Genomic DNA, 22187 nt, shown 5'->3' on the forward strand with positions numbered 1-22187 from the left:
GGTGGATTCTTAACCACTGGCCCACCAGGGAAATCTAGCATTTCTTTTGATTCTTGCTTAGAGTTTCCATCTCTCTACTTATATCACCTCCTTGTTTTTAAAAATTGTCCAGTTTTTTCCCTTAATGCTCTTAGCATATTAATCATAATTATCTTAAATTCCTGATCCATAATTCCGAAATCTCTGTCATCTATAAATGTGGTTTTGATGGATGACTTGTCCCTTCAGGCTGTCTTTTGCCTTTCAGCATGCCCTTTAATGTGTACTAGAAAATCAGACATGATATATTAGGTGAACGGAACTGAGGTGCAAGCCTTTAGTGTGAGGTTTTATGTTTGTCAGGCCAGGAATTAGACTGTGTTCGCTGTTTATGGTAGCTGTAGGTGTTCCTTGCCAGTCAATCTCCCCGTCCCTACTACCCACCCTTTAGGCCACACTGTTCTGATTTTATCACCATAAGATTAGTTTTGTTTTCCTTGAACTTCATGAAAAGAACCATACAAGATTTACTGTGTCTGAATACTTTCATTAACATATCTATGTTGAGTGTATTGATTTTATTACTAAACAATCAGTATTCTATTGTATGAATATACCATAATTTGTTTACTCAGTCTCCTGTTGATGGACTGTTTGGGTGGTTTCCTTTTCTTTTGGCTACCATGAATAAAACTTCCAAGAGGCTTCCTTGGCGATCTGGTGGTTGTACTCTGTGCTTGCGCCGCAGGAGGCACAGGTTGATCCTCTGTCAGGCAACTAAGATCTCACAAGCCAAGTGGTGTGGCCAAAAAAAAATGAAAAGTTAAAAAAACCCACAAAACTCCAAGATTGTGTTCTCTGGAAAACAAATTCTGAATTGATTTTTCTACATAAAGGTTTCAACAGGTGTTGTTGAGATCAGTACTCATGGGAAATGACAGGCAGGATTGGGTGAAAGGAGAAATTGAACACAGCTGAAACTGGACTGGCCCTTCAGAGTTGCCCTCTGTGTATCAGTTTTCTTGCTGCAGAAGAAATCACCCTGAAACCTAGTGGCTTAAAACAACCACAATCATTTATTATCTGTCAGAATTTAGAATTTGGAAGCAGCCTGCCTGTGTAGTTCTGGATTAGGATCTGTCATAAAGTTGCCCTCAGATGGTGACTGGAGCTGGGTAAATGCTTCTTCACCCGTGTGTGGTGCCTGGGCTTTGTGTGCAGGTGCTAAGTTGTGTCCAACTCTTCGCGACCCCCTGGACTGTAACCTGCCAGTCTCCTCTGTCCATAGGATTTCCCAGGCAAGAATACTGGAATGGGTTGCTATTTCCTTCTCCAGGGGCTTTTCCCAACCCAGGGAAGGAACCTGTGTCTCTTGTATTGGCAGGCCGATTCTTTACTGCTGTGCCACCTGGGAAGCCCGGTGCCTGGGCTGGGAAGACTCAGAAAGTTGAAACAGCTGAAGCTCTTCCAGCTTCCCTGTCTCTGTGTAGTTCCCTGCTTTGTATCTCCAGCATGGAGGCTTCAGAGTAGCCAGGCTTCTTACATGTCTCTTGTAGGCTCAAGGCTTACTAAAGTGTCTGTCCTGAGTGAGAAGGAGCTAGGTGGAGGGCAAACCACCTTTTATGGTCCAGCGTGGAAGTCACACAGCACATTTCTCCCACCGTGTTAGTCAAGACAGATACAAAAGTCCGCAGGATCCAAGGAGAGAACACAAACCTGCTTCTCAATGGAGAAGTGTCATCACTACAAGAAGAGTGAGTGAGATGGAATATGTAGTACAGCTGTCTTTGGAAAATGCATTCTTTGAGGTATTGAGGCTGAGGGATGAGCCTTTATTCCCTGGCATTGACTAGTCATGGCATGTATCACGAGACTCCTGTACAGTCTGACTCTCTTCAGTTGAGGGCAATTTCTAGAAAAGGATTCAGCTATTTTCTTAGTTGCCAACATCCCCCAAGGCAGGAGGAGTGAGTGCTTTAGTCCTAAAGGTGGCATATGATTGATCGCATTTACTGCAGGTGCTAGAAACATTCAAATCTCTTTGTGGACATATATTTCCATTTATTCGTGGAATTTCTGGTAGGTGTGTCTTTAACTTCATGGCAGTACCAAACAGCTTTCCACAGTGGTTGCTTTATTTGAAATTCTCAGCAATTTGCTGAAGTTCCAGTTGTTTCACTTCCTTAACAGCATTTGACCTTGTCTGTTTTGTAATTTTAGCTGTTCTAGTCAAATGTGAGATGATATTTCATTGTGGTTTTAACTTGGATTTCTCTGATGACTAATATGCTGATCATTTTCATGTGCTTAGTACCCTTCTGTATATCTTCTTTTATGAAGTGTATATTCAAGCCTTTTGCCCATTTAAAAAAGTGGGTTGTTTGTGTTCTTATTAATAATGTATACTCTTTACAATCCTAGTTTAAAGTTATAGAAACACTTCCTTTGTCAGAGAAGTACTGCAGACATTTCTCCCAGTCTGTGGTTTCCATTTTTATTTTCTTTAATGGTGTCTTTCGATGAGCAGTTTTTAGTTTTGATTAAGTACAATTGATCAGTATTTTTCCTTTTATGTGTAGTGCTTTTTGTGTCCTCTTAAAAAACAAAAACTTTGTCCCAAAGTTGCAAAGGTGTTCTCCTGTATTCTTAGAGAAGCTCTGTAGTTTTAGCTTTTGCTTTTGGATCTCTGGTCCATCTTAAATTGCGTTTTGAGTGTGGTATATTATCCAGTTAGTCTAGCACTACTTGTTGAAACTATTTTTCCATTTCCCACTGAATTGCCTTGGAATCTTTTGGAAGAATAAACTGACTATATGTGTTGTATCTATTTCTAAGCAGTGGTGTATTTGACTGTCTTTATGAAGTTCTCATAATGCTTTGATTGCCATGGCTGTATAGTAAGTCATAAAACTAGTAATGTCAACTATCCAACTCTGTTTTTTCCTTTAATTTTTATTGGAATGTAGTTGATTTACTCCAAAATCACTGCAGATGGTGATTGCAGCCATGAAATTAAAAGATGCTTTCTTCTTGGAAGGAAAGTTATGACCAACCTAGATAGCATATTTAAAACCAGAGACATTACTTTGCCAACAAAGGTCCGTCTAGTCAAGGCTATGGTTTTTCCAGTAGTCATGTATGGATGTGAGAGTTGGACAGTGAAGAAAGCTGAGTGCCGAAGAATTGATGCTTTTGAACTGTGGTGTTAGAGAAAACTCTTGAGAGTCCCTTGGACTGCAAGAAGATCCAACCAGTCCATACTAAAGGAGATCAGTCCTGGGTGTTCACTGGAGGGACTGATGCTGAAGCTGAAACTCCAAAACTTTGGCCACCTCATGCAAAGAGTTGACCCATTGGAAAAGACCCTAATGCTGGGAAGGATTGGGGACAGGAGGAGAAGGAGATGACAAAGGATGAGATGGCTGGATGGCATCACTGACTCGATGGACATAGGTTTGAGTGAACTCTGGGAGTTGGTGATGGACGGGGAGGCCAGGCGTGCTGTGATTCATGGGGTCGCAAAGAGTCGGACATGACTGAGCGAGTGAACTGAACTGAACTGATTTACAATGTTGTATTAGTTTCAGGTGTACACCAAGTGAATCAGTTATTTATATACATATATCAGAAAACAAAGATCATGGCATCTGGTCCCACCACTTCATGGGAAATAGATGGGGAAACAGTGGAAACAGTGTCAGACTTTATTTTTCTGGGCTCCAAAATCACTACAGATAGTGACTGCAGCCATGAAATTAAAAGACGCTTACTCCTTGGAAGGAAAGTTATGACCAACCTAGATAGCATATTCAAAAGCAGAGACGTTACTTTGCAACAACGGTTCATCTAGTCAAGGCTATGCTATTTCCTGTGGTCATGTATGAATGTGAGAGTTGGACTGTGAAGAAGGCTGAGTGCTGAAGAATTGATGCTTTTGAACTGTGGTGTTGGAGAAGACTCTTGAGAGTCCCTTGGACTGCAGGGAGATCCAGCCAGTCCATTCTGAAGGAGATCAGCCCTGGGATTTCTTTGGAAGGAATGATGCTAAAGCTGAATCTCCAGTACTTTGGCCACCTCATGTAAAGAGTTGACTCATTGGAAAAGACTCATTGGAAAAGACTCGGATGCTTGGAGGGATTGGGGGCAGGAGGAGAAGGGGACGACAGAGGATGAGATGGCTGAATGGCATCACTGACTCGATGGACGTGAGTCTCAGTGAACTCCGAGAGTTGGTGATGGACAGGGAGCCTGACATGCTGTGACTCATGGGGTCGCAAGGAGGTGGACACGACTGAGCGACTGATCTGATCTGATCTGATCTGATCCAGTTTAAAAAAATATTCTTTTACCATATTGGCTATTACAGAGTATTGAGTAGAGTTCAACTGTTTATTTTTGCTTTTCCAGGTCTTTTACATTTTTGTAACATTAAAAAATTTTATTTGGCTGCACTGGGTCTTAGTTGTGGTGTATTGGATCTAGTTCCATGACTAGGGATCAAACCTGGGCCTCCTGTATTAGGACTACAGCGTCGTAACCACTGGACCACTAGCAAAGTCCCTCCATGACATTTTCAGATCAGTTCATCAGTTTCTACAAAAGAGTTCTCATGTTTTTGGATTTTGGCTTTATAAATTTGGAGAAAATAGACACCTTAACTTTGAGTCTTTCATAAGTACATGGTATATGTTTCTACTTATTTAGATCTTTTAAAATTTTTTTCAGTACTGAGATCTAACACACATTTTATTAAATTTCTCTTCAAAAATTTAATGATTTTTAAGCTGATTTAAATATAAATTATTTAATAATTTTATTTTCCAATTATGTGATGCTGGCATGGGGAAATAAATATAATTTTATTTATTTTATATTGTAAAATCTTGCTAAATTTACTTATTATTTCTAGTAATGTTTTTGAGACACCTTAGAATTTTCTATATATTTGATTATGTCATCTGCAACAGATGGTAGTCCTACTTTGCCATTTCTTTGTGATTTTTATTTCTTTTTCTTACCCATATCACTGGTTAGCATCTTCAGCACAATGTTGAATGAAAGTGGCTATAGCAGTTATATTGACCTCTTTTCTGTCAGTCTCAGGGGTGAAAGCATTCAATATTTACACTATTAAGTATGATGTGAGTGGTAGGTTCTTTATAGATGGTTTATCAGTTTGAAGAAGTTCCCTTTTTGCTGAAAGTTTAAAAATAGATGTTTTTTGCCCCTTTTATTGAAATGATTCTTGAATTTATGATTATTGAAATAATTATATGGTTTTTCCCCTCTATTCTATCACATGGTGAATTAAATAATTTATTTCCTATTGTTAAATCAACTTTGTACTCCTGGTATAAATCTCTTTGTTATGATGTATTGTCAGTTTTATATACTGCTGGATTTGATTTTCTGCTATTTCAGAAAGATCTTTGCATCTGTATAAATGAGGTTTATTGGTCAGTAATTTTATTTCCTTATAATGTTTTTGTCAGATTTTGGTATCAAGGTTATCCTGGCATTATAATATCATTTGGGAAGTTTCTCCCTTTCTCTATTTTCTAAGAGAGTTTATATAAGATTGGTATTTCTTCTCTAACTCAGCAGTAAAACTGTTTGGACTTGTAGTTGGTTGCTTTCAGGATTTTCTTCTTATTTTTTAGCAGTTTGACTACCATGTGTCTAAGTGTGTTTTCCCCTGAACTGCTGGTATAAATCTGGTATAAATTTTACTTGTGCTTTACTGAACTTCTTGGGCCAAGTTTGAAAAGTTTTCACCTTCAGATATTTTTATCTGCCTTATTCCTTTTCTTCTCCCTTTCTGGGACTTCATTTGCTTACAGGTTAGACTCTTGATATTTTTCTACATGTCCCAGAAGTTCTGTTTATTTTTTTCCTCCAGATTTGAGGGGAATTTACACCTAGAATTTGAATTTCCCTTCTGTATGGCTCCCTCCTTTCTGGGATGTCTCCCTTCAGTTTCTAGTTGTGAGTAGCCTCAGCCTTTTCTCCTTTCAAAACTTCGCCCATTAAGATTGCAGCTTTCTGCTGGTGTCTCAGTCACTCTTTCTATACAGACTGGGTAGTGCCCTTCTGTGGAGAAACTCTATAAACTTGAAATAACCTTCAGTTTCTCTCTGGTTTTTTTTATTGCTGTCCAGTCTCCTCAAGTAGCTAATTTAAAATTTTTGTCCAGAGTTTAAAATTGTCAACTGTGGAAGAATTAATGTGGTACAATCTACTCTATCATTATTGGAACTGGAACTCTGCCTCCTATATTTTTAACCTTAGTTAATTTGTTCATCATTCACCCTGTGTTTCAATTTAGAGTCCCCAGTGTCCCCAGCTCAAAATATCCCCATCACTAGATCCAAACAGTCCTGTCTCAGGTGTGCTCCTGAGCTGATTGACACCTAACTTCTTTAGAACTGCTGTTTTAGATCAGGTTCTCATTTAGCTGGTCTTCTTTTCCTTCCAGCCCCAGTCACTTCCCATATTGCTTCCCATATCGTAGGAGACAGCTTCCTAAAAAGATTCCTTATTTTGTTACTCCCTTGTTTTTAGACCCCTCAAGGCCTGTGCAGGGTTAAATCTTTTTAGCTTGGTCTATAAACTGCTAAAATGCAGTTTATGTCCTGCTGTTGATCCATCTAGAACCAATGCTCATGATATGTTAAGTATTTCTCTGTTCTTGGGCACATCAGAACTTTCTGTTTTTGATTTTTTGCTGTTTGTATCCTGCCTACATTTTATCTGACTTTTCTAGATTTAGTGTTAAAATTTGATACTAACAGCACCTCTTCCCTGTGTGAGTTACCAGTATTTCCCGGAGAGTTTGTCTCAATCCTCAACATCTGTCTTCTGTGTTCCTACAGCACTTAAAAATCTACATGTTGACATGGTTTGTCTATATCTGTCGATCTAGTCTATCTATCGGAGAAGGCAATGGCACCGCACTCCAGTACTTTTGCCTGGAAAATCCCATGGACGGAGGAGCCTGGTAGGCTGCAGTCCATGGGGTCACTAGAGTTGGACACGACTGAGCAACTTCACTTTCACTTTTCACTTTCATGCATTGGAGAAGGAAATGGCAACCCACTCTGGTGTTCTTGCCTGGAGAATCCCAGGGACGGGGAAGCCTGGTGGGCTGCCGTCTATGGGATCGCACAGAGTCGGACACAACTGAATCGACTTAGCAGCAGCAGCAGCAGTCTATCTATAAGTCTCCTTTTTCCTCCAGTAGATTCTAATCTTCTTGGTCAAGATGCTGTTATCTTTCAAATATGTTTTTTTTTTTTTGGTATCCATAACATCTAGTAAGCTTTGTATACCCTGTATAGATTCTCAGTGTATATATTTTTTGATATTACAAAGAATGTTTTTCAGCAGTGGTATTCAAAATAATGGTTTTACATATGTAAATTACAGGCCATAGAACCCAAAAGAGAAACTAATCAGCCAGTTCATATACTACTCTGTTATTGTTTCATTAGGAACTGTTAATCTCCACATTAAGCACCCTTGTAGAGTTCTGCAAGAATGCGGGACCTGGGAAAATGGCAGATGCATTTGCCCAGAAGAACGGAAAGGACTGAGATGTACAATCAGTGAGTTACTTGGGATAATACTAGGGTGCGAGATTTAGGTGACTCTTGTGTTTATAAGGACAGCAACAAAGACTTTCAAAGCTTCCATTAATGACTGTAGTAACAATGGGCTTTGGGATGATGGATTTAAGATGTGTTTTTTAGCTCAGTAGTAAAAGCTGAGGTTTCTTATGCTATTTACTTGTATGTTCAATGTACCTTGTTTATTTCCAAACTGTCAAGTTTCTCTGTAAAACTCATAGTTGCTTTTCTTTCTGAGGAGAAGGGGACGACAGAGGATGAGATGGTTGGATGGCATCACTGACTTGATGGACGTGAGTCTCAGTGAACTCCAGGAGTTGGTGATGGACAGGGAGGCCTGGCGTGCTGTGATTCATGGGGTTACAAAGAGTCAGACACGACGAGCGACTGATCTGATCTGACAGTGTCTACTACAGGGCAGTGGATAATATGGCTTTCTCAGATCCTTTCAATTGGTGATGTGCCATATCACTCCATTTCAAATATCATAATTTTAACATATTTAACTTTTCTGAAGTCAATATGTACCTACTTACCCAAGTATAGACTTAGATCGAATTTTGTTTTTTTTTCTTCCTTTCAGTTGGAGAGATGTTATTAAATTAGTGGCCTTACTTCCATCAATGGTATTTCAGAATGAAAGTTCAAAGCCACTTTTTGATCTTCCTGTGCTTCCCAACACTCTGCACACTTCATGCTGCCTAAGGATTCAGAGACCTAGAAGATGATTGCTATAATTTCCTACACTCCAAGCAGCCAGGGTATCCCCTGTACCTCACTTTGACATTTTTGCTTTAACCCATACCCTAACAGTTCATTTGCTACTGTAGGCTCTTTATCTTTGATTTTCAAGACTTCAGATAATGTGACACACTATTCTTTCTGACGTGTTGGTGATCACATTCCACCTCTACTGAGTTATATATTGTGCACATTTTAACTGGAACCTGTTATGTAACATAAATGGTAGTAACTTAACTTGATAAGAAAATTTGTAGTTCCTGGCTGGTCAGTGAGGCCTATAAACCTTCTGTTACCTTTCAGATTACACTGGATAGATTTCGAACTTTGACTTTTATCTGGTTTATAATTTGAGAAAGAAAAATAATGAAAATTTATAGTGAAAAATTTTTGATTAATGATGAATTTATGGTGAAAAATATCTTTTCTTTCCATTACAGTTAATTTTCTTTTCCATTACAGTTACTGTGGCAACAGTGCCTATAGGAGTTTCACTTGTGACAGAATTCCTGTGGGAAGATGTGGGTCTTCCTTGCAAACCTGTGACAAGAACACTCAAAATGGTATGTGCTTTTCCAAACATCTCTTCTGTCTAGGCATATGAATTGCTGTGCTGGATCATACCTATTATTTTCTCCAATAAGTATTAGGTCCCTGAAAGAGGCATCAAGGGAGATTTTGTCAAAGAATTTGGCTCCTTTTCATGATGCCAATGTTCAAAGTTTTGGGTGTTAACTCACATAATTAGAGTTTTCCTAAAAACTGAAATATAGATCAGTGTTATTGTTGTTCAGTCACTAAGTCATGTCTGACTCTTGTGACTCCATGGACTGCAGCATGCCCAGCTTCCCTGTCCTTCACTATCTCCCGGAGTTTGCTTAAACTCATGTCCATTGAGTTGATGATGCCATCAACCATCTCATCCTCTGCCGCCTCCTTTTTCTTTTGCCTTCAGTCTTTCCCCTCTTTAGGGTGTTTTCCAGTGAGTTGGCTCTTTGCATCAGGTGCCCAAAGTACTGGAGCTTCAGATCCAGCATCAGTCCTTCCAATGAATATTCAGGGTTGGTTTCCTTTAGGATTGGAAGTAATGAATTCCTTTTAATTCTTCTTCAGCTTGATTTATTCTTGCAGCCTCCTTCATCTCCTGGAGTTAGACCAGGTTAAGATCTATTCTCTCAGTTACCTAATTTATCTCAATTTTAAAGATTAGCTAGACCATGGATTTTGAGACTTCATCTTTCTAGGTAGAAATGCAGTTGAGTCTGTCCAGTTAGTAGTCTTTCACCTGTTTGAACATTTTAGGTTTTCATCTTGGAACATTCTCTAGCTTCAGCATACCTTTCCTGAAGTATGACAATGTTTTTTGCACAGACACTTTCCAAGAATAAAGGAGCAAGTTACATTTTCTGTTTCTAATATACTCCCTGATGATAGCCAGGGTTTTGATGACATATGTGATTTTAATGCCAGTTGGGTAATATCTTCTTAGAGTCACCTTTAAATTCATAGACTCCTTTCCTGACAGCTTAGAGCCCTTTATGTCATATAATTTCCCTAAATGTTTTAGAAGCTCTTTGTTTGCATTGATTTTCATCTGACTAGTACTCTTGCCTCTCATACCTTCCTGGGGGTCATCATCCACTTTGTGCAGAACAGGATATCTCAGTGTAAATATTTTGATCAAATATGCAAGTATTTGATCAAACTTATGCCAATAACATACCTGGAAAACTTTTTACATTTTATTTAGGTATTTATTCCTATGTGTGTCAAGCACTTTTTGAAACACTAAATAATTACATGTACTGCTTCTCCCTATGTCCTTCTTTGTCTTATTTCTTCTAAGAGATTATTTAGACTGGAATTCCGTTTGCTGAATCTAAATTGTCTCTGCTCACATATATCATGGTTACTCAAGTATTCATGATTTTATTCTTTACATAGTTCCTTCCAGTTTCTTGACTAAAAGCTTGGAGTTAAAAGAACTACAGCTACATTGATACTTACTGCCTATGTTGTTCCATAGATACCTACTGTCTTACTTTTTATGTTTTTATGTCTTAAATATTTAATTTAATTACAAAACAGATGTGGCTAAAAAAAAAAAATAACTGTGCTATTGAATCAGAAACAGTAAAAATGTCAGTGGTATACCCATCAAGGGACATCACAATTGCTTGAAACATATTACATTTTTGGGACCAAAGAATCACCATCTTTCATTTGGTTATATATTTTTCTTCTCTGAGAAACTATTATGAAAATGTTTACAATAGTTATACTATAGTATAAAAAATATACTTATTATGAAAATATTTACTTATACTATACTATACTTGAACTTAAGATTGATCCCATAAAGTTATTTAAACACATCAGTTCAGTTCAGTCACTCGGTCGTGTCTGACTCTTTGCGACCCCATGAATCACAGCACACCAGGCCTCCCTGTCCATCACCAACTCCCGGGGTTCACTCAGACTCACGTCCATTGAGTCAGTGATGCCATCCAGCCATCTCATCCTCTGTCGTCCCCTTCTCCTCCTGCCCCCAATCCCTCCCAGCATCAGAGTCTTTTCCAATGAGTCAACTCTTCGCATGAAGTGGCCAAAGTACTGGAGTTTCAGCTTTAGCATCATTCCTTCCAAAGAAATCCCAGGGCTGATCTCCTTCAGAATGGACTAGTTGGATCTCCTTGCAGTCCAAGGGACTCTCAAGAGTCTTCTCCAACACCACAGTTCAAAAGCATCAATTCTTCAGTGCTCAGCCTTCTTCACAATCCAACTCTCACATCTATACATGACCACAGGAAAAACCATAGCCTTGACTAGATGGACCTCTGTTGGCAAAGTAATGTCTCTGTTTTTGAACATGCTATCTAGTTCGGTCATAACTTTCCTTCCAAGGAGTAAGCGTCTTTTAATTTCATGGCTGCAGTCACCAACTGCAGTGATTTTGGAGCCCCCCCCAAAATAAAGTCTGAAAGTGTTTCCACTGTTTCCCCATCTATTTCCCATGAAGTGATGGGACCGGATGCCATGATCTTCGTTTTCTGAATGTTAAGCTTTAAGCCAACTTTTTCACTCTCCACTTTCACTTTCATCAAGAGGCTTTTTAGTTCCTCTTCACAGACTAAAACTATTGGCAAATTTGCCTTTAGTATTATTAGTAGTAACATTAGTAGTATTATGAACATATTAATAATTACTTCTAATTTTTTGGCTTTATATAGTGAATGATGGACTGGATGAAGCACAAGCTGGAATCAAGATTGCTGGGAGAAATATCAATAACCTCAGATATGCAGATGACACCACCCTTATGGCAGAAAGTGGAGAAGAACCGAAGAGCCTCTTGATGAAAGTGAAAGAGGAGAGTGAAAAAGATGACTTAAAACTCAACATTCAGAAAACTAAGATCTTGGCATCTGGTCCCATCACTTCATGGCAAATAGATGGGGAAACAGTGGCAGACTCTATTTCTGGGGGCTCCAAAATCACTGCAGATGGTGATTGCAGCCATGAAATTAGAAGACACTTGCTCCTTGGAAGAAAAGTTATGACCAACCTAGCAGCATGTTGAAAAACAGACATTACTTTGCCAACAGAGGTCCATCTAGTCAAAGCTGTGGTTTTTCCAGTAGTCATGTATGGATGTGAGAGCTGGAATATAAAGAAAGCTGAGCGCTAAAGAAGGGATGCTTTTGAACTGCAATGTTGGAGATGACTCTCAATTGAGAGTCCCTTGGACTGCAAGGAGATCCAACCAGTCCATCCTTGAGGAGATCAGTCCTGAATATTCATTGGAAGGACTGATGCTGAAGCTGAAACTCCAATACTTTGGCCACTTGATGCAAAGAACTGACTCATTTGAAAAGACCCTGATGCTGGGCAAGATTGAAGGCAGAAGGAGAAGGGACGACAGAGGTTTAGATGGTTGGATGGCATCACTGACTCGATGGACATGATTTTGAGTACACTCCAGGAGTTGGTGATGGACAGGGAAGCCTGGTGTGCTGTGGTCCATGGTGTCGCAAAGAGTTGGGCACAACTGAGTGACTGAACTGATAGTGAATGACCAAAATACTTTTCAATGGTTTTGAGTAGGTGGGTTCATACTTGTACATAATATAGAGGAAAAGATGCCTTTGAACTATGACCACTTAAAAAATAACATCCTACATAAATGTTTAAAATTTTCATAATGCTGTAGAGATAGAACAATCATGTAGGAATGGTTTTAACCTTCTACTTTAAGAGTTGTAGGAGCAGTCTCTGTGTTTTTAGTTGTTGCTCAAACAGCTACCCAAAGCTGGTCCTGAGGAGAGTTCACCTACTGATCAGCTGTCCTTCTAATGACAGCTGGAGGTGATTTTACAGCCTCTTGAGTACTGGCCAGAGGAGGACATTGAGATGCAGAGACTCAGGTATAATCCTAGGAAATAAACCCAGTGATTTATTGAGAGCCAATAACGTATTCTCTAGATGCTGCAGTACTGTAGAACTCTTTGCCTTTCATGTTTACTCAGATTTGATTAAAGAAAGAAGGATCAGCATATAATTCAATATCTAGTAGGAACTTTACATATTATTTCTGGTCTCTCAGGTCAATATTCTCCTTCACATCCAATTCAAAGCCCTTTTGTCCTTAGTTATTGGATGGCAAGCCTTCCTGTGGTCATGTATGGATGTGAGAGTTGGACTGTGAAGAAGGCTGAGCACCGAAGAATTGATGCTTTTGAACTCTGGTGTTGGAGAAGACTCTTAAGAGTCCCTTGGACTGCAAGGAGATCCAACCAGTCCATTCTGAAAGAGATCAGCCCTGGGATTTCTTTGGAAGGAATGATGCTAAAGCTGAAACTCCAGTACTTTGGCCACCTCATGCGAAGAGTTGACTCATTGGAAAAGACTCTGATGCTGGGAGGAATTGGGGGCAGGAGGAGAAGGGGACGACAGAGGATGAGATGGCTGGATGGCATCACTGACTCGATGGACGTGAGTCTGAGTGAACTCCGGGAGTTGGTGATGGACAAGGAGTCCTGGTGTGCTGCAATTCTTGGGGTCTTAAAGAGTCGGACACGACTGAGAGACTGAACTGAACTGAAGCCTTCCTTGCAAACTTCAAAGGAAGGAAATAGGTAACTGGTCTTTTGAATTCCAGATTTAAAAGTCAAGACAAGTGGTATCTCCCTGAAATATTCTTGCAGTGACTGTCTGATTTACTTTTCCCTTGCTGTGTATCAAACTATCCCAAACTTACTGGCTGACAGCAGTAAAAATATAAACTCCTCATAGTCCTGTGGGTTGACTGCAGCAGCTGGATTGTGTTGGAAGGTTTAAGATGATCTTACTCACATGAGGCATTGGTGCTGCCTGTTGGCTAGAGGGCTTCAGGTCTCCTCCACATGGCCTTTCACCCTCCAGTAGATTAGACTTGCTTCCTTATATGATGGTCTCAGGACAGCATTTCAGGAGGGCGAAGACCTAAAGTCCAAGTCTTCTTGAGGATCTAGGTTTTTGAACTCACACTGTCATTTCTACCACATTTTGTTGCTCAAAGCAAGTTATAAGGCCAACCTGGTTTCAAGAAATGGAGGAACAGACTTCACTTGAAGGGAGGAGCAGTAAAATCACATTGCCAAAGGGTTTTGTGTACTGGAACAGATGATTGCTCCCATCTTTGCAAGTATTGTCTTTATTTCTTCTTTTTTAAAGAAATAGTTGATTTACAATATTGTGTTAGTTTCAGGTATAGAGCAGTGATTTAAATTCATATGTACATGTGTGTTCTTTTTTTCAATTTCTGTTATAGATATTGAATTTAGTTCTTTGTGCTATACAGTAAACTCTTGTTGTTTATTTTACACATGGTAGTGTGTATCTATCTGTTAATCCCATAATCATGATTTATCCCTCCCTGCTGCTGCTTTTTATTAAAGTGGGCAATTTAGGGACATTGGCTGTGCAGTCTTAATAAATATGGAGAGACAGAATTATAAAATGTGGTAATTGGAAATGGTAATGAAAATCTGGAAACCATGGAAAAGCAGGTATGCTGTATGTTCCATGAGATGGGCAATGGGAAAAGGTTCAGACTGTGCACATTCTCTGTTCTTTAGATAGTTGATGCCAAATCATCGCTTTTAAAACTCTCAAATTAGAAACAACAAAGACAAGTAACTAAAACCATTCTTTTTTTTTTTTTTAAGTTGATATCCATTTGTGAAAAGGGACAGGTGGACATATTGGTTGGACAAAGGTCAGCAAATGATACTCTGTAGCATATTTTAAATGGCCTTATATTTTTGACCATCAAAGTTTTGACTGAAAATAGATCCTTAACATTTAATACCAAAAGGAAGGTATTTTGATGGTCTGCTGTATCAGAATAAAGAGAAACAAATTATGACCAAAAATCCCTTTGAAACAGGAAAGTTCAGAACCTGATGCTGGTCTCAGGGCTATATCCATGAGCAGGTGAAGTAGCAAATATACTTTCTTGGCATGACTGTTCTTTCTTGCCAATTAGATTATTTTGACTAATGATATACTCAAATGTAAATAAAAGGAATTGTTAATACCTGGGGTCAAGCAAGGGAGGAAGAAGAAATTTATGTGTTCCTCTGGGTAACAGACCTGTTACATGTATTATCTCATTTAGCCCTTATATAACCTCTATGAGTTAGATTTTTATTCTCATAGATAATTCTACCTAATCACACTTACAAGTTATTAAGCACTTATGGCATGCTAAATACTGAGCTAAACATTTTACATGTGGTATTTTAATTTAAAAAATAGCTAAATAGATAGGCATTGATGTTCACATTGTACAGATGAGGAAATTGTGTCTCTGAGAGTTTAATATTTTCCCCAGTGAATCACAGTCAAAAAGTGATGGAGCTGGTCTTGATTTTAAAGTCCACACTGTAGCATCCTGGATCCCTAATCTCAGTTGGGCAGAGGAAGGGATTGGATTGATGGTGGAGTGTGTGCTGCCAACTACATAGGTTATATCAGCTACACAGATTGAGGAAAAGGCTTCATGTTTTGAAGTCTGATAAGCCAGTTTTTGACTCTCATTTCTGTCATTTGTAAAGAATCTGCCTGCAATGTGGGAGACCCAGGTTCAGTCCCTGAATCAGGAAGATTCCCTGGAGAAGGAAATGGCAACCCACTCCAGTATGCTTACCTGGAAAATTCCATGGACATAGGAGCCTGGCAGGCTACAGTCCAGTGGGTCGCAAAGAGTCGAACATGACTGAACAGCTAACACTTACTTTCTGTCATTTGTAATCTGCATGAACTTTGGGTGAGTTCTATAACCTCTCCAAGCCTTTAAATAAGAAGGAGAGTGCTCAACTCATAATGATTTTTTGCATATTAAATGTGATAAAATGTCTAGTAAAATGTCTAGTAAAGTGCCTAACACATAACGGAGACCTGGCCATTTTATGAGAACCTTGTTTCTGCCTACTGATTGGACATTGTTTCTGATTCTTTCATGGGGGTGAATAGCCTGTGACCTTGGTTTTTAATTTTGTGTTGGTGCTGCCATCTAGTGAAAACTAAGCCACACAGACATACATACACATTGACACATGGCCCCACTAATGACAGTATGGATTAACATGCTTTAGTCTCACAACCCAGAGCCTTGAGGCTTATGGGTATCCAGAGAGTTACCTAGGTCCATGCTTCCCAAAGTCTCTGTGCTGAAAGTGAAGTTGCTCAGTCGTGTCCGACTCTTTGCGGCCCCGTGGACTGTAGCCTGCCAGGCTCCTCTGTCCATGGGATTTTCCAGGCAGTACTGGAGTGGATTGCCATTTCCTTCTCCAGAAAGCCATCTTAAAAAATTTCCAACCCACTGCAGACCATAATTTTGTAAAATATTGTCAAAATGAATTATTAGGAAAATGAAATGAAAAAACTATATAAAATTAAAATCCATTAAAAAATTATCAGATTCAATAGTGTAGAATTGTTATATATGTTTTTGACCACTTTCAGTTCTTATCTCCCTATGGACCCTGTAACAATCATTGAACCAACATTGGCCCATAGATCATACCTTGAGGAGTGCTACTAGCTAAGATGGCCTGGCATAGTTAATTAATCCTGGCAAGTATCAATAGTAAGGGCCGAGAAAGCCACTGGCCTGCATGAACTGTGTCCTTTATGCAAGGAAAGAAGCAAACATGAAAAATGGAGCGGATACAATGATCAGGAGGTTGAGGATCAGTTCAGTTCCAGCTTATTCACTTGCAGTTCCTTGCAAAGTGTTTAGACATTTTTATTAGGCCTTTTTGTTTTTTAAAACAGATAATCAACATCTCAACGCAACCTCAAAATATTTCTGATGAAGCCCAGATTTTAACATTGAATGCCAGTAAATTAAGTCCTGAGAACATTATTTCTGCTTCTAGAGTGGTTGGATAGATTTTTAACACATCCAGAAATGCTTTACCTGAGGTAAATTCACAAGGATTTTGAAAAGGAGAGGGGTAGAAAGAAAGACATCTCAAACTCTACCAATTCCAAAGTATGGACTTAGGCAGGGCTCAAAATCATTTTGCAGAGCACTGTTTCTGGGAGATGCTCAAAGAAATATCAATATAAAAAGGCTCCTTGTCCAAATATTCTCTTTGGGAATAGTCATGTTGCAGGTAAGGGGATCCCTTCTAGGGCCCGAAACCGGGGTCTTGTCTAACACTCGGAAATGAGTTGTCTGAGGAGACACATGTGCTGACAAAGCAAGAGATTTTATTGGGAAAGGGCACCTGGGTGGAGAGCAGTAGGGTAAGGGAAACCAGGAGAACAGCTCTGCCACCTGGCTTGCAGTCTCAGGTTTTAGGGTGATGGGATTAGTTTCCAGGTTCTCTTTAGCCAATCATTCTGACCCAGAGTCCTTCCTGGTGGTGCACACCTTGTTCAGCCAAGATGGATGCCAGAGAGGATTCTGGGAGGTGGTCAGACATGTGGTGTCTCCTTTTGACCTTTCCTGAACTCTTCTGATTGGTGGTGGCTTATTAGTTCTGTGTTCCTTACTAGGACCTCCTATCATAAAACAACTCATGGTTACTATGGTGCCTGGCCAGGGTGGGTGGTTTCAGTCAGTGTGCTTCCCCTAACAGTCACAATGATGATTATCAAGTTAAATCTTCTGGAAAGTTCTGGAATGAACAAGTCTATTTCGCTTTACTCATATGTTTATCAATTGTATTTGACCTCTCACCTCTATTCAGTTCCAAGTAACTAGAGTTCTAAGAAACTCACTTTGGATCATGCCATTTTAAACTGTGATCCCTTTCTGCTGAGCATATTTGCATTTGGGTTTTCAAAAAAATTGAGCCTAGTTTACATTTCTGAGCCCAATTTACATCATAACCTGTTAAACTCTGGTACCTGAAAATAAGAACTGCAGACAGCATTCACCAAATGGCACTCCTTAGGTACTGGCCTAGCAGGGTTTATAAACCACCAATATGGAAGGACCAAGTGTCTGCTAGTTGGATATCAGCATGGCCTGAAAACATCTATTTTATTCTATTCCCTTTAAATATCTTATTTCAAAAAAATGTTTTTTGTTATCCTAGGTCCTTTAGAAAGAAAGTGGGATTCAAATCCCAAGTTAATAAAGACGGAATTGAAATAAAAATAATGACCACGAAATGTACAACTTATAGAAGGATTAGCCCATAAAGACAGAAGGGTATTTCCCTGAAGAAGGGAATTAAAATCTAATCAGATGCAGAGACATCTTCTCTGATGTACTCCTGAGTCTTTAATTGAAAGAAAACTGGAAATAATTTTACTAAGTCTAATAGTTACTAAGTCTAACAATTATACTAAGTATAACTAATGTTATACTAAGTATTATGGACTTTAACATTTTGAACAATCCTGTACTCTGTTTCTGCTTCTGTATCCAAGCACCTGCTTTTGTGCTCTTGGGGTGAGGGTTGAGGTTGCTATGAGGTCAGATTCAGAGACCTAAGCCTCCTAATTGACTCAGTTTATATTTTCACTGTGCCTTATCTTTATTCCCTCTGCTTTCTTAGGTAGATTAAAAACCAAGCCTTTGATTTTGAAGAACATCTCTAGATTACCATACCAATGGTGCCACTTGATAGCATAATTCATGATAACTATGGTGATGATGGTGGTGTGCAATGTGTCTTCTGTGACGATCAGTGTCTTCTTTCTGGCAGGTGCAAAAGTTGCTGTGACAACAGTAAGTCAACTTCTAGATGCTAGTGAAGATGTTTTACAAGGAGCTGCTGCTGCTAATAATGATGATATCTTCACAGTGTAAGCACAATTCCAGTTTGGAAGGAAAACCTAATGAGGTCCTGCTTACTTTCCTAGATTAAAGCATTCAGTTCAGTTCAGTTGCTCAGTCGTGTCCGACTCTTCGAAACCCCATGGGCTGCAGCATGCCAGGCCTCGCTGTCCATCACCAACTCCCAGAGTTTACTCTAAATCATGTCCATTCAGTCGGTGATGCCATCCAACCATCTCATCCTCTGTCGTCCCCTTCTCCTCTCGCTTTCAATCTTTCCCAGCATCAGGGTCTTTTCAAATGAGTCAGCTCTTTGCATCAGGTGTCCACAGTATTGGAGTTTCAGCTTCAACATCAGTCCTTCCAATGAACATTCAGGACTGATTTCCTTTAGGATGGACTGGTTGGATCTCCTTGCAGTCCAGGGGACTCTCAAGAGTCTTCTCCAACACCAAAGTTTAAAAGCATCAATTCTTCAGTACTCAGCTTTCTGTATAATCCAACTCTCACATCTACACATGACTACTGGAAAAACCATAGCCTTGACTAGACGGACCTTTGTTGACAAAGTAATGTCTCTGCTCTTTAATATGCCATCTAGGTTGGTCATAACTTTCCTTCCAAGGAATAAGCAACTTTTAATTTCATGGCTGCAATCACCATCTGCAGTGATTTTGGAGCCCCCCAAAATAAAGTCTGCCACTGTTTACACTGTTTCCCCATCTATTTGCCACGAAATGATGGGACTAGATGCCATGGTCTTTGTTTTCTGAATGTTGAGCTTTAAGCCAAATTTTTCACTCTCCTCTTTCACTTTCATCAAGAGGCTCTTTAGTGCTTCTTCATTTTCTGCCATAAGGGTGGTGTCATCTGCATATCTGACGTTATTGATATTTCTTCCACAATCTTGATTCCAGCTTGTGCTTCATCCAGCCCAGCATTTTTCGTGATATACTCTGCATATAAGTTAAATAAGCAGGTGACAATATACAGCCTTGACATCTTCCAGCTCCTTTCTCAGTGCACAGAGCTGCAAATAAAAGCACAGCTTTGCAAGACACATTTCTAGCTCCTCTGCACCTCCACCCCACCCGAATTCAGCTCTTCCCAAGATCCTAGTGTAGTTTGATTAAGCTTTCCCAAGGCTACACTGAAGAAAAAAAAAAAAAAAACAAGAGGATCCAACTCTGCCTGCTTTCTCTCTTTTCGATTCCTATGTCACAGATTACTTCTGGTTGTGCATTTATACTAAAACTCATGTACTTCATTCATGGACGTCTCTCACAAGGATTCATTGTGTTTTTATCTTCTATACAGTTTTCTTAGCTCTTTCAAAATTTTACTAAATATGCATGCTCATTATAGAAAAAGAAGAAAGTGTATAGAAGATCAAAAAATTTTAAATTGTGTCATCTTTATTAACCCGTTGACATATATTCATCAAGATTTTTTTCCTCTATGTGTGTGCATCCTGCTACATACTCTTTTTAAGATTTCTTTTCTGATGTGGGCTAATTTTGAAGTCTTTCAATGAGTTGGTTACAGTATTGCTTCTGTATTGTTTTGATTTTTTGAACACAAGCCATGTGGTATCTTAGCTCCCTGACCAGGAAGTGAACCCATACCCTCTGCATTGGAAGGTGAAGTCTTAACCGCTGGACTACCAGGGAGGTCCCTAGTACATATTTTTTTAAATTTAGGACTTGTTTTTGTTACTTAATAATACCTTATAACCATCTTTTTAGTATAAATACCTATGCATCTATATCACAAATTATAGATTACTGCATAATATGAGTGAATATTAAGCAGTTCTCTGGTGCTGGACATTTAGATAGTTTCAGGTCTTTTAATGTTTTGAGCAGTTGACATTCTTGTACATAATCTTTGTTTGCATGACCTATTATTTCTTAGAAGTAGTTCTCAGTTCTCTAACTTATTATAAGTACCTATTTAGTGTTGAGTTCTCAAAGTAGAAAAAGCACAAAGGCATGAAACAGAACACTCACAAGATTATACTTCTGAGAGATGGTGGTAGAGTTGTTGTAAACAATTGAACTGGTATATTTCATGACTTCGGATTTCGCTAGGAGTCTGGATCTTTTTCACTGGGTGTGTGGATCCTCCCATTTTTCTTGAAGTTGGAGAAGGAAGCACCCATGAGATCCAAAGTCTGTGTTCAGTGAACTCCCTTCAGAGCTGGAGGCTCTGTGTTTGCTGCCTTACTGGAGGCAAAGGGGAAGAGTGGATGTTTTTGATGAGAAGGCTGAGCAAAGAGCCACTGCGGGATTCAGCTGAGAGAGTCACAGATCACGAGACAGATGAAAACACTGTCCCAACAATAAACAGGTAGGGGTTTTACCAGCTTAAGGCACGGAGAAAAAAAAAACAAATCTGTGTGATTTATGTGTAAGTCCAAATGACATCAAAGAAGGTATGTAGAGGATATATAAAACATTTAAATATAGGATATGTTGAAATATGAAATGTTATAACCACTCTCAGTCCCTCTTCCTCCCACTCTGAATTTCTAGTCGACTTATTTTTCTAATGATGGATTATCAGTTTACCCTCTCCCAGGTGATCTTTTGCAGAAACATTTGCGGGCTCAGGTCTTTATACATGTAGATAACATTTTCGTTTTCAGCCTCCAGCCCTAAGATCAGGTCACCAACTCCTTAGCTTTCCTCAGGAGAAAAAATCTTAGTGAGCTGCCAGCAGAGGTGATCTCTCTTGTCTTCTCTCTCCCCTTGGAAGGAGACTGTTACTTGAGGCAACTCTTTCACTGAACTGAGACCAGGGTGCAAATTCTCCTGATAGATATCAGCCTTCACGGTGCATCTCACTCTAACTTTTCCTTTCTTTCATTCTCAGTTTCCTTCACTAAGCTACTGAGCTCCCCATCTACACTTACAGGGAGAAGTGGACAGGGTGAGAGTAAAACAGAGGAGCTTGGTAGGGAGAAAAGAACCCATTCCAACTGCAACGGAGTTCTCCAGCATCCTCTCATGCATTTCTCTTGTTGTAACCTGGTAGGAGGGGGAGTGTTGAACTAAGCCCAACCAGGGCAAGGTCTGTGATGGCAAAGGCATTCTACTACAGCCAGTGAATCTAAGATTTCATTTCTTCATTTTAACACTTGTTGTAAAGACTGATTCATAACCTTAAAACTTGGCTATTACATTCAGACTCATAATTGCTCTTGTGTATCTATTTTTGGGAATGTCAAACTGCTACCCTAAGTACTGACCACCTTGTATATATACATTGCACATTTCTATTTGCATTTCTGTTCTACTCAGCTTTCTTCACTTACAAGATGCCTATTTAAGTTGTCTTAACCAAAAGAGATTTATTGTAAAGAGATTTATGGACTCACTACTGGACATACACTGTGAGAAAACCACAATTCTAAAAGACACATGTATCCTAATGTTCCCTGCAGCATGATTTACAATAGGCAGGACATGGAAGTGACCTAGATGTCCATCAACAAAGGAATATATAAAGAAGATGTGGTACATATATGCAATGGAATATTACTCAACCATAAAAAGAATAAA

This window comes from Bos indicus x Bos taurus, chromosome 1, assembly GCF_003369695.1.
Source record: "Bos indicus x Bos taurus breed Angus x Brahman F1 hybrid chromosome 1, Bos_hybrid_MaternalHap_v2.0, whole genome shotgun sequence".
In the NCBI taxonomy this organism is placed as follows: domain Eukaryota; kingdom Metazoa; phylum Chordata; class Mammalia; order Artiodactyla; family Bovidae; genus Bos; species Bos indicus x Bos taurus.